The 14,055-nt window shown below is 37.8% G+C and overlaps 1 protein-coding gene across 1 annotated transcript in view; it reads left to right on the top strand.

Moving 5' to 3' along the window:
* The window catches only part of LOC143305549 (uncharacterized), a 540,711-nt gene that overhangs the window by 297,550 nt on the left and 229,106 nt on the right, over window positions 1-14,055 (top strand). The gene's annotated exons all lie outside the window — the stretch shown is intronic.

Genomic DNA, 14,055 nt, shown 5'->3' with positions numbered 1-14,055 from the left:
GTGCGGCCCATATTCTGTCAAACTCGCTGTTTTCTTTTTGCAGTTAAAACAAGTCTTTTCAATTATTATACAATCATCGATTGCTTCTTGTATTAGATGTAGACCACCGCAAAGAATCATATCAATGTTCACGTCTAATAACTAAAATTTTCTGTCATTAACATATCCGCAGGAACATCTTATAAGAATGACTTGGTTCTTTTTCAAAAAGAAACTGAGCTAAATGAACAGCATTGCATTCAGCAACAAGGCGTTTTATATTTCTCGTGTAGGTCGTGAGAGTGTTTTGAAAAATTGGAGTCATTAATAATATCTTAGCTGTCTTTTGTTATTTTTTTTTTTATTGCTGACATTCTGAGCAAGATTTATAATTGGACAATCGGATGACTCTACATTTACGCGATAGGTCTTATTTGCTAAAAGCCCACTGACAACGACCTGAAAAATCGAATCAAAAGCACACGTTTGCATTACATTTAAATTGTAGTCATTTACACGCACCGGTCCCGAAATGTTTCCGTTTAAAAGAACTGGGATTTGACCTATTTTGGAATCTTTAATATAGTCCCACTCGGGGCAATCATCTAAACACGTCGGTTTGGCACGTTTTCGTTTCGGTAGATCATCGTTTTGATTCTTAGGTTTTATGTTTTTATTTAAACCTCTCCATTCTTCTTGAACATTCCATTCATTGTCAGCTGGAATATTTTCGTCTGTTGTAAATAGCTTTTCTTTATAAGGTATATCATTTATTACTTTCGATGAATCGAAAATATAATTATTATCGTTTATAGTGGAGTTTTGAGCATCGTCGAAACAGCTCTGTAAGGTATACCATTGGAATCTTTTGACTTTCTCTTCTGTTATTGGCGATACGAATTTTGCTGAAGTCTCCTCTGATATTAAATTATTTGACTTATCTTTCATATTATTATTTGGAGTACTACATACATTTTTTGGAGTTACACTAAACGAGATTTCAACATTTTTAGTAGCGTGCTGAAAGTCGTTTACCTCTTGCAACTTTGTAGCTTCAGAATCACGTTCTGCTTTTGGGAATTCATAAACATCGGTGATATTTTGCTCTTCCGATTTTTCATTTGGCAGAGCGTCCGATTCTTTGCAGCGTTCCTTTAATTTATCATCAATACGCTGTAGATGTTGGAGCACGAATCTATCTATCCGCATCGGAATTTCACCTCTAAAATCACGATTTTTTAAATCAGAAAATTCTGACTCAACTGCAGCTGAGGTAGGGGTTACCGAGCCTCTCCGGAAGATGGGCACCATAATGTTAGTCCATAGTGGTACATATGGAAGCAAGTATCTTTTTAGCTTTTTCGCGAAGTCTACATTATGGCATGCGTTCATCACATCACCGTTCGTCGACTGATCAGCAATATCTACTGCTGAGTTATATAAATGGTCACTCCACAGTTTCCAGCCTATTTTCTCGACTTTATTTTCTTCAGGGTTTTCTTCTGCATCAAATTGTTTTTCTTCATCAGTTTCGGCATTAATCTCATCATCATCATCATCATCATCATCGTCATCATTTTTCAATTGTACGCCTTTTATTTTATCGTTTAAAAATCTTAAATCGTTCAACAGATGGCAGAGGCTCGTTATTTACATTTGATCCGATTTGCTGAGGGAAACAACGATAATCGATTCTATAAAGTACGACAAATCTTCTAAATTTGAAATTTGAGTAGCGTTTCCAATGCATTTTTTATAAAATCGCCGTACTAAGCACTTATCTTTTCCTTTTAGACTTGACCATTGCGTAATCATTGCCGAGAGGTGACATATGTCTAATCTCATAAAAGTAGATGGCAACGAAGTCGATTTGTTTACAATAGCATTATAACACTTTTGTATGTAATCATTAAAGCTTGAGCATCTGCCAAATATTTCTGCAACTGCAATCAATAATGACCAACCAAAATCAGTAACGACGATAGGTGGGATTGGTGCGTTTGTAGCAAGAATTAGGCGCAAAAAATTAGCTACAATGAGAGATCGTTGATCAGCGGAAACCATCTGGAACGTGGGCATGCTACCTTCTTTTGTCACGAGTACACACTGATAAAGAAAAATGTGTGGCTCGTGCGATTTATCAGGCTTTGCAATACCGCCTGTAGCATCAATAGCTAATATTGCGTTTTGATATTTACGACACCGGGATATATATATCTGCAATTGTTCGGGTCGCCAATAAACGTGACGTGATGTATGCATCCAACAAACATACCACGTTCAGCACTTTTTAATAAATTTAATGCAGGGTTTGCAAATTTTAAACCGTATTTATCCAAAAGTCGCTGTTCTTTAGCTTTTCGGACAACTTCATTACTTGGCAAGACCGGTGGGTTTTTATCTCCAAATTTCATTATACGTCCAGCTTCTTTCCGACGCCAAGTCACAGCATCTGCGCATCTATTAATAAGGAAGTCAGCAACTTGGAGATGACGTACGCCTCTCAACTGCCTTCGTTTTTTTCCAGAATGAGCTTTAGGTCTAATGCCATTAATGTGACATTTGAGAATAATATCGACGTTTTTTGCCGGTTCTTTTATCAAACTTCCGCAAATTTTCGCGCTACATTCGCAGCAAAATCCCTCAAATATCAAAAAATATTTTGCAGTTGCACTTCGGTAGACGTTATTATTTTTAAAAACAAACACACAATCGAGATGGTGCTGTATCCAAATTGCTTCAGCAACTATGTCCGCCCACCCTTCTGGCAATTTCCAATACGTACGCTTACCATATATGTATTTTCTTTTGGGGTCGGATGACGAGCCATTTTTCTTGTGATATTACAAGATTAATATTAATCGAGATAAAACTAGTTTCAGTATCTGTACTTTGATCTACATATTCTGTTGTATTAAAATCATTATTGCTTATAAAGTTAGTCGATTCTTGCATTCGAATATTAAATGTTTTTAAAATAAAATCTTTAAAACCCTGACGATTATTATTAACGATCGTATGAATATGTTTTGGCGTGATCCTCGATCCTTTATCTGCCATAAGTTCTGAAATTCTCTTATAAACTTCATCGGAAGGTGGAAGAACGCGCCCTCTTTTATCAATAGTACAATACTTAACATCCGACAAAATTTGATGTAAAATAATTTTATCATATGATAATTTCCTCATTCTTAAAAGGAATTTTTCTTTCTACGTTCTTTTCTTTTTATTATTCGTAAATGACAGTTTTATAAAAACGAGCGATGTAAATTTGTCGAAACGCAAAAAAATTCAATTACGCGTGTTTAAGAAAAAACTAGTTGATGTCTTCAAGGCATATACATAGTCGAAGAACAGTCTTGTACGCTACGTGTATGTGTATACTCCAAGCGAGAAACAATCGCCACGCGGCCTCCTGTCGCCAGCTAATGGTGGGGGATGCGCAGATCGGTCGAAAATTGGTAGAAATGAAGAGTAATTTGTTTAACAACTTTTCTCATGATTTTCATAATCAAAATTTTTGGGAAGGCATTATACATGCCAAAAACTATACGCAAACTATTTCATAATAAACAGAACTATCGAAATACGACCAGCATATCATATCTATATTCAAAAATACGAAATTTCCGAGTAAAATAATTGTTTACAAAATTTTCTAATTGTTCTTATCATCAGAACTCTTTGGAAATGTAATGTACGTCACCAGAACTACATGAGAACTCGATTACATTTAACAGAACTATCGAGAATCGACTAGAATTTCACCTGTATATACGTAAATCTAAGTTTTTTGGGCAAAATAACTATCGCCTCTGCTCTGCTGCTAATTTTTGGATAAAATCAGTAGAACTATCACTAAAAACTATCAGGAATTATAGAACTCGACTGTATGCAAAAAGAATTCCCTTTAATTTGTGATCTGCCGGAAAACGATCTGCTACGGGAAGTTAGCAAATCGATGTTTTTTTGGATAAAATGAACAGAACTATCATTAAAAACTATCAGGAATTATAGAACTCGACTGCATACAAAAAGAACTCCCTTTAATTTGTGATCTGTCGGAAAATGATCTGCTACGGGCAGTTAGCAGATCATTTTTTCGATCGATGTTTTTTTGGATAAAATCAGCAGAACTATCACTAAAAACTATCAGGAACTATAGAACTCGACTGCATGCGAAAAGAACTCCCTTTAATTTGTGATCTGTCGGGAAATGATATGCCAACTTCACAGACATAGATATTGCCAGCATTGCCAGCGCCCGGGACACACAATTCAAAATTGCTGGTTCAACAATAACAACTTCAATAACAATAACAACAACAACTTCAATAGCAACTATAATAATTACAACAATTATAATCAACAAAGAAATCAATGGATACAACCAAACCGGGTTCCACAAAACCAAACCCTGGTGAACCAGCGGCAAAACATAGGTCGGAATCCAACAAACCAACGCCAAGGAACGGGACAACCACCGGCAAACCAACCAACGGCAAATCCGACTTTTCAACCCCCGGTAAACCAACCTCCTAATAACTGATACCAAGGCACCGCAAACTGGAGAAGACAACCTCCAATATGCGCTTATTGCCAAAACATTGGCCATACTATCGAGCAATGCAGAAAGAAAATGTATCAAGAGAAGATTAAAAATCAACTACAACAAACTACAACTCAGGAACCACAGGTACGTAAAGAAACGAATCTGTGTCTAAAAGCGAATTACGCAGAAAAGCCTCCGAGCATTAAACTCATGAATGAAAACTATCACCAAGGAGTAGCATCACTAATGATAGACACCGGATCAGATATAATATTATAAAAAGACATATTATATCAAATAAAGCAATAATTAATACAAATATCATCTTTGAATTAAACGGAATAACAGAAGGTTATCTTTCAACCTTAGGATACATCGAAGTAAAAGCGCTGGATACAGAGTCCATATTCCATGTTGTGGAGGATCTTCCAATAGCGCACGATGGAATACTAGGAACCGAATTCTTCAAAAATAGCGGAGCAAACATTGACTACGCCAAATCTATGCTTATAGTCAATAATTATATTATACCATTCCAAGAACCATTAATCACAATACCATCAAGGACTAGGACAACAATACCTATTAAAGTAGAAAATACGGAAGAAAAGACAGGCTTTATACCAAAAATCGAAATACATCCACAATTAAACATGGGAAACGCCGCAGTAACAAACAGAACTTGCATAGCCTTCCTTCATGCAACAAATGTCTCTTCCGAAGACATCAAAATTCAAATGCCAACCTTACAATTGGAACCATACGAAGAAATAAAAATAGAAGAAGAAGAAAAAGCACCATCAGATTCTACCACACTACTTACATCACTACGCCTGGAACATTTAAATAAAGAAGAAAAATCAAGCATAAAGAATTTAATTTCAAACAACGCTGACAGATTCTACTTAAACGAAGACAAACTTGAAGCAACAAACAAAATTTTCCATCAAATAATCACAACTGACGAAGTTCCAGTTAACGTAAAACAATATAGATATCCACAAGCGTTAAAAGAAGAAGTAAATAGAAAAGTCAATGAGTTATTAGAAAAAGATATCATCGAACATTCAACATCACCTTACAATTCTCCAATCTGGATAGTTCCAAAAAAGGAAAATAGACAAGGAAACAAATCATGGAGATTAGTCATCGATTTTAGAAAATTAAATGAAAAAACCATTAGCGACGCATATCCATTGCCAAATATAGTCGACATTCTAGATCAATTGAGAAGCGCAAAGTACTTCTCAATATTCGACTTAAAGTCTAGCTTCCACCAGATATCCATGCATCCAGACGACAAGCACAAGACAGCTTTTTCAACACCATTTGGACACTTCCGATTTAGAAGAATGCCATTTGGTTTAAAGAACACTGCAGATTCATTCTAGAGGCTTATGAACAACGTTCTGAATGGACCACAAGGGGTCGAAGCATTCGTGTATATTGATAGTAATCTATGCTAGCTCAATAGAAGAACACGAAACAAAATTCAATAGACTCATGGCAAGACTGAGAGAAGCAAATTTATATCTCCAGTCGGAAAAATGCGAGCTACTGAAGAAGGAAGTAGCCTATTTGGGACACATTATTACAGAAGATGGAGTGAAGCCTGACCCGAAGAAAGTAGAAGCGGTCAAAGAGTATCCAGTTCCAAAGACAGTAAAAAATATTAGGCAATTCCTTGGTTTATGCGGATATTATAGAAGATTCATAAAAAATTTTTCAAAGATAGCTAAACCTTTATCAGATTTGACAAAGAAAGAACAAAAATTTGAATGGACACAAGAGCAACAACAAGCCTTCATCATCCTCAGAGATAAATTATGCGAGGAACCAATTCTTCAATATCCAGATTTCACACAACCTTTCAACATCACTACAGATGCATCTGGAATCGCCGTTGGAGCAGTACTAAGCCAGGGCGAAATCGGAAAAGATCAACCAGTATCATATACTTCGAGAGTATTAAACAAGGCAGAGACCCAATACTCTGCTACAAAAAGAGAACTATTGGCAGTCGTATACGCCGTAACTCATTTTAGACCCTATATTTACGGGAGAAAATTTTACCTAATAACTGACCACAAACCATTAACATGGCTACATAATTTAACAGACCCCGCATCAAGATTAATGCGATGGAAACTAAAATTAAGCGAATACGACTACGAGATCAAATATAAACCCGGAAGACAAAATATAAACGCCGATGCATTATCCCGAAATCCTATTGCAACCTTACCAATTCAAGCGAAACGAAAACACTCCACCACAGATTCAAAAGAAATTAAAAAGAAGAAACAATGGCACCAGTATGCTACCAGACCCAGAGCAACTACTTCAACCACTGAATCAAGGGAAATTAAGAAGAAGAAACAATGGCATCAGTATCCATCTCGTCCGTGAAGTACTACCTCAACTACAGGATCAAAAGTAATAAAAAAGAAAAAAGAAACGCACCAGTACCCTACACGTCCTAAGGAATATAAGAAAAAAAAGGAAACCCATAAACACCCTACAAGACAAAGACCAACAACATTATCAAGCTCCAGAGAAATCAAAAAGAAGAAAGAAACCCATCAGTATCCAACAAGACGCCGAGATACATCTTCAGAACTAAACAGAGAAACAAAAAAGAAAAAACAGTCGCATCAACACACCACACGACAAAGAGATACTTCCTCTGAATCCGAAAGAAGTATTGTAAGAAGAAAAACAACACATCAATATCCTACACGCCAGCGAGATACTTCCTCTGATTCTGAGAAAGAAATTAAAAAAGAAAAAATTACAAAATATTACAAAAGACCACATGAAACAAGCAGCAGTCTACATCAAAAACGTCTTAAAGAAAATACTACCTCCAGTGAATCAGAATATTGCGATACTGACGAATTTCAAGACCAACAACTCAGGAAAAGAAGAAGAGAAACATCAAGCTCTGCAAACAAACAATTTAAAAAGAGAAGACAAAATGGGGAAAAAATTACAGTAGAAATTCATCAACCACCTAAAAAACAACTAATTTATGAACCTCCTAAGCCACTCAAAAGGAAACATGAGCCAGTAATAATTGGTGATGAAATTGAAGACTTTGAAGAGGGAATAACTCTACCCAAACACGTACATAGAGAGCCACCCAAAATAGATTCATCTTCAGGAACTAAAAAAGCGTCCTCAGAAACAAAAAGAGCATCTTCAAAAATAAAAAAAGCATCATCAGGGACAAAAAAGACATCTTTAGGAACCAAAGAAGGACTTTCAGACCTGAAAAAGGAAGAGAAAAATGATAACCAATAATTCCCATTAAAATTATAAAAGAAGAGGATCAACTTACCACTCATAAAATAACACAACCAAGAATGATCAGCAACCTACCAGTCACATCCAAAATAATAGAGACAAGTGACCACCTCTGGATGAAGAAAGGAATTGTGATTGCATTCCTAAATGAAGAAGGGAAACCAATAGACAATCAATCAAGAGAACTTTTACAAAAGGAAAAAATAAAAATACATATACCTCACCAAGAAGAAACCATTACACATCTAAAAAAGAAGAACAAAGAAATATTTGGCCTAGTAACACATTCAAAAGAAGTCTTACCTAAAACACTAAAAATACTTTATCAAGAATTCTATAAAAGGAAAATTCAAGAATGTGTAACGGGGCGGTCTGGTCGGTGCGCACGGCGTTGCGCACCGCGGTCGGTTTCCCCGTGCCAGGGTTCGCTGGGGAATAGGTTCGTGAAATAACGAGGCGGTGTTAGTAGCAAAAATAGAAACTAGAAAGTTTATTCAATTATAGTGGCTTATAAGGGTCGTAGAGGTGGTGGGCCGCCGGCTGCGGCCCCTGGAGATGCCGAAGGTGGTGGTGGCGGTATATCCTGCCGGGCTCGCTACAACAGAAGAAGCTATCGGTGAGCGGGCGATGGAGCCGTGTCGCACTTAAGTCTAGGTGTACATGACTTACAAGCTACGGCGGAACCCGGTCCGTTACAGGAGTTACGCGGCCTTAATCTAGCGCGGTTCGTAGCTGTCGCTACGCGGTCTTACTGGCTAACGGCACAGAATCGGAGCGCGGAGTGACGGCGCTGAGCGGAGCGCGAACGCGAACGAGAGAGAGACGCGGTGTCACGGCGCACGCGTGAGACGCGGAGTGTTCCATTTTTCGTCTCGATAATTGCATAAATGAAATTTTCGCGGGTACAGCACACACGGGTAGACTTCGCTACAGGTCGGTCTGGTCCGCTTGAACGCTAATAAACATCATACGTTGAGAAAAATGGAATTTTGGAAACTGTACGATTGAGACAGACGCTGTTGTAAGCAAACAACATGGCTGCCGAATGCTGCGTTCGGCTACATTTTAGCGAATATTGGACGATTTAATCGTTTTTTCACTGATAACAGAGCAGACCAACTTCCCTTGAACTAGCACAATATCACTGAAATTCGATTTTTCACAATTTATCACTTCTGGAAGACGTAAAATGGAATCTACGATTTGCACGCATCAGACGTCAAATAGACATAAGAATAGTTCAGTGATTCTCCGTCAGAGGCATTGATGGTATATTTGACCACGTTATCATCAGGGTCGATAAAAACACAGATCAGTCGATAAATGTAAATTCTAATTTGACACCACAAATGGCTACGCGAATATAGCCACAAGTAAGGCATAGTTGCCGCAACGTATTAAAACTTCTGTCACGCTGTTCACACCTATTACAATTCTAATCATCAGCACAATGAATCAGCTCGAGCCGATAAAGAGGTCTCAGAATGAAACAATACATAATGTGTGGCAAACCACAAAACTTTTTTATTCATATTTATAATCATGTTTTTTTATCAATGAAAAATATAGAGATATGCCAGAGAAATGAATTATAAAACTTGCACATTTTGCAATATTCGCATATTCTATATGCAAAAAGATATAGAAGGCGATATACATGTGCTGTTTGTGTTCCTATTTATGTATTTATTATTTACTGAAAAGATTTTGATTCCTGCCGGACATACAGAAGGACAGCGCGAACGAAAGAGAGGTAGCAAGAACGAAATAATACACATAACGTACGCGACCATAAAACTTATAGGAATGAAAACTGCAGGACATTAATAATTTCAAGAAGGTGAATCGGAGGGAGTGAGGATGCAACAATTTTACACTAATTCTAAACGCGTTTATAAATAGAAAACAAAGAATCGGCGGCCGATGCTCGCCGGTGACAGCTGATCACGCGGACGGTGTAATGCGTACGAGTGCGAGTGAGAAAGCAAGATGACGATACCGATGGCTTTGCGAGACAGACTGTGTTTTGTCGTACGGAACGACATCGATTTTGTCATCTTGCTTTCTCACTCGCACTCGTACGAATTTCTGGTCGCGAATATTCTCGCCCGCAGGGAATAAGATGTAAAGAGATATGTACTAATTAATCATATATTCTTTTTATTATTTATATACTTGATACATTATGTGTCAATAATAGTTGACGATTACGTTGCGTCCTCCTCTGCCGTCGCCGCCGTCGCCGCCGCCGCGCCATGGTCTTCCTCCGCGGCGGCCGCCCCATTTTCCTCGACGGTGGCCACCGCCATATGCGATTTTCTTTAGCAGCTTTTTAATCTGAAATATAATAATGAATGGTACTAAAATTGTGACATTATTAAAAAAAAAAAAAAAGATAATCGTGTAAATTCATTTGCTACTATTGTAGAAATGACTTCTTTTCACGAAAATCTAATTTTGCCACATTTATTACATAGGAAAAGCAATGTTTTTACTTACTTGCGACGACGACGACGACGACGACGACTGCTGCTTTTCCTCCTGTTTCTCTTCTTCCTTCTTTCTCTCTTTTTCCGCTTCTTTATTTTCTTTCTCTTCTTCCCTCCTCTCTAACTTCTCTCCTTTCTTTCCTGCTTCATCCCTGTCCACTTCCATCTGTAAAGAAAGTAATTTATATATAAATAACGTAATATTAATGATATAATATTTTACTGGCCGATTATACGCACCTCGTGGTCTGACATCTTGCTTTCTTTGATTGTCTTTTGTCGTTGATGCTGAAACCACTCGAATGGTGGTGGGGATCAGGACCGTGTTCACTGTTTTATAAAATAGACCTTTTCCTATTTTCTAATTTTTTATTTTACGGATTACATTTTTATTTTCATGTTATATTTTTGTTTTATAATTTAAATTCATAATATTATAAATGAATACAACTTCAAAAGTTCTTTATTTTTCGTAGTCCTTAGAAACACTCCCCACCATGGTGCCCTATGTTTCTCCGTATTGCATTTTACGTTTTCGCGACAGTTGCATTCGAAGCAAGAAATAGATAGCATCATTGAATTTATTTCAAAGCTTCGAAAGTGTGAAGTGATCAAAGTGAGAGGTGATATTGTTGTGTGATAGTGACAATGTTCTCATGATTGAAGTGATTGAAGATAGGAGAAATGAATGTGAACATCAATGTGTGGTGGATAATAGAAGTCGTCGGCCAAAATATACAATCAGTACGAAAAGATATTCGAAAAAAACAGCATGCCGCGAAAGAAGGCGGCGGTTAGCCCTTCAGGAAAGTTCCATACAATCAACATCCGATGGACAAAGAAACACCCCCGAGAAATTTTATTTGCCATTGGATGAAGAAACAGAAACGGCAAATTCGACAGAAATTTTTGAAGAAACGACGAATGAATTGTTTGAAATTGAAGAAACAAACAATGCTGAAGATGGGATAAATATGGAAGGCACTAATTCAGAAAATGAAGAATTGATGATACAGAAAGTTGTAACGAACGAGCCTGAAGAACAATTCTGTATACCAAATGGCTTCAGTACCGTGGACATGCAGCACATCTTTGCTGAATTTCAGAAAATAGGTGACCATGCTAAAAACAGGGAAGACTGTGGAATTAGACACCTGAAAATAACCGGCATGAAACGGTCGGGCCTGAGGACCACCCTCAGTGTAATATGCGATATGTGCAAATATAAAGGTGAAATCCACAGTGAACCTGACGAAAGTAATAAAATGGAAACAAACCAGTGTGCAGTTGCTGGAACAATTGTGAATGGAGGCAGTTATGCCCAAATGGAGGAGTTCCTTGCAGCGATGAACATACCCTCCATGTCGAAGAAAGAATTTAGAAAGCATCACGATAAAATCGTGAAAGCACTAATTGTTGCTGCAGAAGAAGAGATGGTAGCAGCGGCAGAGGAAGAAAAACGCTTGGCCATTGAAAGAGGTGATATTGTTCCTGGATTTGGAATCCCTCATATCCCCGTTGTGGCCGATGGAAGCTGGATGAAACGATCATATCGGACTGGAACGTATGATTCCGCGTCTGGAGTCGGCGTTATAATTGGATACCATACGAAGAAAGTTTTATTTATCGGTGTGAGAAACAAGGTGTGCCGGATTTGTCGATGTGCTGCGAAAAAGAAAGAAGAGCCACGGAAACACACCTGTTTCAAAAATTGGAGCGCAAGCCAAGCATCAACGGCTGTGGAAAGTGACGCTATAGTCGAAGGCTTCAAGACCAGCGTAGAAAAACGTGGGCTGATTTATTCAACACTGATTGCTGATGGAGACAGCAGCGTTTATAAAAAAATTATAGATGCGGATCCATATAAAACGCAGATTCGTGTAAAAAAAATTGAATGCACGAATCATTTATTGAGAAACTTTTGCAGAAAAATGAAAGAAGTTGTAAAGATGACAACACCTGGTCCATTCAGAAGAATCGTTGAAAGCAGCATACGGCGAATGCGTGCGGACATAGTAAAAGCCGCCGAGTTCAGATACAGTCAGCAAGTAACAACCGCTGATAAAATTAAGAATTTGTATGCCGACATACACAATGTTCCTAGCCATGTTTTTGGTGAACACGCAGATTGTTCAAAACTACAATACTTCTGCGATGGAACGAGTAAAAAAGATGAAAAGAACATTGTTCCCGAATTGATGAAGATGGGAGTGTACCAACACATCAAAGAAATACTTCGACCTCTGTTGGCGCATGCTGAGAGTTTGCTGTACAACAGCAACAATAATGCCGTCGAAAGTTTCAACGGAATCATCGCAAAATATACAGGAGGAAAAAGATTGAATTTCGGCGAGAGGGGATCTTACACGGGAAGATGTGCTGCTGCTGTCCTACAGTATAACACAAAACAAGTGTTGTCGCGTCTGAATACGGCGATGAACAAGAAACCGCCCGTTATTTTACGCAAAATAGAAAATAGAAGGAAGAAAGAAAATGAGAAATACAGTGAAAAGAGAAAGGAAAAAAAAATTACAAAGCACGTACGGAAACAATTCCGCTCTGAAAAGAATTCCAATTACGGACCAAACGCTGAAAAGCCGGATATGGCTAACAATATTTATGAAATAGAGCAAAAAAATCATATGGAAATGTTACAGAATTGGCAAAATAGAAGAGATGCCATTGAAGAAGAAACCATCGGTCAAGCGAAAAATCCGAGATGGTTGAATTACAAATCTAAGTTATTGACGGCCTCAAATTTCGGACGAATATGCCGTCGTCGAATTGGCACGCTCTGTGGAAATTCAGTGAAGTCGTTAGTGTATCCACGATTGATTAGTGCACCTGCAGTACAATATGGACAGGAATGCGAAAAATTCGCACGCGAACAACTAAGTGTGTGCATTGGTGTTGAAATTAAAGAATGAGGATTATTTATTGATAGTGCCATCCCGTTCTTAGGAGCTTCGCCAGATGGACTTATAGACGAAGAGGGCATTGTGGAAATCAAATGTCCGAAAACGGCGGAGAATTTATTGCCGGAGGAAGCAATCAAAAGTGTTGCAGTTATTCGGCGTATATTTGCAGACGCAGAAGGAAAAGCGTTGAACAGGACCCACTACTATTACTACCAAGTACAAGGACAATTACATGTCACAGGTAGAAAATATTGCTTATTTTGTATTTGGACCCGAAAAGGGTTAAAGTACATGAGAGTCGATAGAGACGATAATTTTTGGCAAAAGAATATGGAGCCAAAATTATTTCAATTTTATTTATTGTGCATGTTACCGGAATTAATAGATAGTCGGTACAATAGGGGAATGCCCATTCGGGAGCCTCAATTTATAACAGAGGAGAGAGCAAGCTTGGAAAAGCGCAAAAGGTCTCTCTCAGAAAGTAGCACGAATATTGCTACTGTCCGGCGTCGCACTGCACTGTAAAGTGTAGTATCACTGACTCTGTTGGTGGTTCAGAATTGCATGAAATAGCAATTGTACTCGCGGATCATACGATCTCGTGAGTTACGCGATGCCATACTATATTTCTTAAAATTTATTACAGATTTTCGAAGAAAGGATTCCCGAGAAGAGGTTTTTTAGAGCAAAGCGAGCGTAGGACTCTAAATTTATTTTTTCAGCTGAAACAATTTTTTTCTTATTCTCTTCATGAAATTATTAATGTCTTATATCATCTTTTCCATTAACTTCTTCTTTTTTCAATATTTAT

This window comes from Osmia lignaria, chromosome 8, assembly GCF_051020975.1.
Source record: "Osmia lignaria lignaria isolate PbOS001 chromosome 8, iyOsmLign1, whole genome shotgun sequence".
NCBI classification, from domain to species: Eukaryota; Metazoa; Arthropoda; class Insecta; order Hymenoptera; family Megachilidae; genus Osmia; species Osmia lignaria.
This window is presented reverse-complemented; position numbering and strand designations above follow the sequence as displayed.